Source organism: Suncus etruscus, chromosome 4, assembly GCF_024139225.1.
Source record: "Suncus etruscus isolate mSunEtr1 chromosome 4, mSunEtr1.pri.cur, whole genome shotgun sequence".
Classification (NCBI taxonomy): domain Eukaryota; kingdom Metazoa; phylum Chordata; class Mammalia; order Eulipotyphla; family Soricidae; genus Suncus; species Suncus etruscus.
This window is the reverse complement of record NC_064851.1, coordinates 148,887,581-148,890,133: the sequence shown is the minus strand read 5'-3', so window position 1 is coordinate 148,890,133 and position 2,553 is coordinate 148,887,581. Positions and strand designations below refer to the sequence as shown.

At 35.2% G+C, this 2,553-nt stretch overlaps 1 non-coding gene across 1 annotated transcript; it reads right to left on the bottom strand.

Moving 5' to 3' along the window:
- Positions 1–1,889: 1,889 nt before the first annotated feature.
- Positions 1,890–2,023, bottom strand: LOC126007862 (small nucleolar RNA SNORA51). Its single transcript, XR_007495339.1, has one exon. It is a non-coding gene; the product is annotated as a small nucleolar RNA SNORA51 (small nucleolar RNA).
- Positions 2,024–2,553: the final 530 nt, after the last annotated feature.

Here is a 2,553-nt window from a genome sequence, read left to right as displayed (position 1 = left end):
TAACCACAGCAATAAGTCAAGAAAGAAACTCCACTCTATGCATGAAAAACTAAAATCCACCAACAAAATATCCAAAAAGAAAACATTTTAATTAAAAATAGCATGTTGGGGCTAGGGGAAAAGTACAGTGAGTAGGGTTCTTGCCCATCAGGGTTTAACTGCCAACACATATGGTCCTCCTAATTACCACACGTGATCCCCAAATACAGAGTCAAGATTGATCCCTGTGCACAGCATTTTGTGGCCCAAAATTTTCCAAAAAGTAATAAAAAAAAAAGTTGCAGCTGCAAAATCAATGTATGAATGTAAGATGCATTTTATATGTAAACAATGTAAACAATAACATAAAAGAGCAAGAAATTAAAATGAATCCTTTTTTATGCTTTTACAAAAGTCAACAGTGAAGATCAAATACTTATTTAGAGAAAATCATTACTACCTGAAAAATTTTTAAAAGTAGCAATGAAATGGATGGATATATATTTCTTGTTTACAGGTTGGAAAATCAGTACCATTGAAATTATTGTTCTAAAGTGGAGTATTATTGATACTCTCATTGTAAGATGATGTGGTAGAATCTTAATTATAAAGCAATATGAAAACTGTTGCAAACCATATTTATGCAATAAAAACAGGGAAATATCATAAGGCCAGGAAAAAAAGGGGAACCAAGAGATAGAGTACAAAACTCAGAATTTAGCTCTGTACTTTCCTACACTTCTCACAAAACTCTCTCTCTCTCTCTGTCTCTGTCTCTGTCTCTCTCTCTCTCTCTCTCTCTCTCTCTCTCTCTCTCTCTCTCTCTCTCTCTCTCACACACACACACACACACACACACACACACACACACACTTCCTTTTCTCCATGTTCCTCCTATTTCCTTTTCTTACTTTTTTATATTTTCTTTGGCATATCTCTGTGGAGACAAACTAATGTTTATAAGCAAAATCTAAATCAGAATTAATGACAACACATAAAAGCTCTTTATTTTAGGTTTAAAAATAGATTTTATTTCAGGACTGAAACTATTATGTGGTGCTTGCCTTTAGTGCTGGATATTTTATTTGATATTTCTTTTTGTATTGTTGTGGTATTTCAATTCCTTTTTTCCTGTCCTCTCTCAAACTGAGGTTGAGAGCCTCTAGAAGGGCTACACCCATTTTCGGCTTATTTGATTTTTACCCCACTTTTTTTGCTTTTTCTTTCTTCAAACAAAACTACATAACTTGAACTTTCTAGTTCTGCCTCACAAATGGAGGGGGAAACAAGGGAGGGTACCAGGACCAAACAGATATATGATCACTAAGTAGTAAGCTAGACACAGAGGGAACCACTGATTCTGTTAGCCAGGGCGGGGGAGGGGGGCGTGGGTGAGGGATATAGGATGCAAGATGGGAACGGGGGTGGAGGGTGACGGGAATTCCCCTGATTCAATGTTAATATGTACCTAAAATACTATTGTGAAAGATATGTAAGCCAATATGGTCAAAAAAAAATTATATATGATAAAAAAAAAGATTTTAACATGTGAAGAATTTGGTTTAATTTCTCTTAAATAATGAGTCAAATTTTACTGTTTTACCCTTTTTTATCAAATATAACTTTGTGGTGTTCTGTTAAGATGAATGTTAATTGCTAAAGAGACATGTTAAAGGGAAACATCAATTGAGAAGGTGACATTAGCGGCCTACCCACCCTGATGGAGAATTATGAAAAATGAGACACTATTACCAAGCAGTTTGTTATAGCTCCATTAAATTAACTTGGATGACTTCTGAGGGTCTCTGTGAGTGGAGGTGGTTATACCGCTAGAAGTAAGTTCACAAGAAAGCAGAGGGGATACAGATGTCAGCATTGTATTGCATGTTCCTTCTTTTTTTTTTTTTTTTTTTTGTCCCCCCCATTCATAATACAGACCAGGCAAAGGGCCTGGGTTGAGGTGTATATGGGGTGCATTTACTGTACCTCCTCTTTCTATAGAGTCAGTGTAAATATCACAGCCTGTGGTAAGCATTGAGAGGCCTTATCTTTTCTTTTTTATTAATTTTTTAATATATATATATATATATAAAACCTTCACCAGTGCAATATTCCCATCACCAATAACTCAAGTGACCTTCCTCCCCACCCCACACCAGCCTGTACTCTAGCCAGGCTTTCTACTTTGTTCCTTCTTTGACCTCACTTTTCTTGTGTTACAGTTATATTAACTTGTATATAGCCATTTTTATACAATTTACCAGTTCACTGAGAAATTTCTTGTCAAGAACAACATAGATCTTGATTGAATTTTCCACCAAAAGTATAGGTGTTCCTGGTGGAATTTATAAAGCTCAGAACAACTGTGCTGTCAACCAGCTTTCTGTTCATATTTTGTTCATTATAGGAAATAGCTTACAAAATAGGACAATATAATCTTGGAGATTTCTCAGACTATTTACCATAAAATGTCACATTGTTAGGTGAAAGAATGTAGTTTATCACGATTAAAGGAACTGTAAACATGCTGCTGTAAGTGGTTAAATATTCCTTAAAATTTTAGATCTCCACACC